Source organism: Eimeria mitis, genomic scaffold (assembly GCF_000499745.2).
Source record: "Eimeria mitis Houghton genomic scaffold, Emh_scaff1425, whole genome shotgun sequence".
Lineage (NCBI taxonomy): Eukaryota > Apicomplexa > Conoidasida > Eucoccidiorida > Eimeriidae > Eimeria > Eimeria mitis.
The window spans coordinates 1,607-2,362 of NW_013569175.1; positions in this window are offsets into that span (position 1 = coordinate 1,607).

Sequence of the window (756 nt, forward strand, 5' to 3'; positions counted from 1 at the left end):
CTCCTTTTGTCTCCTTTGTTTCCTTTTGTCTCCTTTTTTGTTTTTTTTTGTTTTTTTTATTTCCTTTTGTCTCCTTTTGTCTTCTTTTGTTTGTCTCTTTTTGTCTCCTTTTGTTTCTTTTTCTGTTTCTGTTTTTGTCTCCTTTTGTCTCCTTTTTTGTTTCTTTTTTATTTCCCTTTGTCTCCTTTTGTTTCTGTCTCCTTTTGTCTCCCTTTGTCTCCTTTTGTCTCCTTTTGTTTCTTTTTCTGTTTCTTTTTTATTTCCTTTTGTCTCCTTTTGTTTGTCTCCTTTTGTTTCTTTTTGTCTCCTTTTGTCTCCTTTTACCTCTTTCTGTCTCTTTCTGTCTCCTTTTGACTCCTTTTTGTTTTTGTTTCCTTTTGTTTCTTTCTGTCTCTTTCTGTCTCCTTTTGTTTCTTTTTGTCTCCTTTTTTTTGTTTCTTTCTTTCTGTTTCTTTCTGTCTCCTTTTGTCTCCGTTTGTCTCCTTTTTTGTTTCTTTTTTATTTCCTTTTGTCTCCTTTTGTTTCTTTTTCTGTTTCTCTTTCTGTCTCCTTTTGTTTGTTTCTTTCTTTCTGTCTCCTTTTGTTTTTTTCTGTCTCCTTTTGTCTCCTTTTGTTTCTTTCTTTCTTTCTGTCTCTTTCTGTCTCCTTTTGTCTCCTTTATTGCACCTATTAATATATAATATATTATATATTATATATTAATTATATTATATTATATATTATACATTAAATAAATGCTTTTGTCTCTTCTTTTGT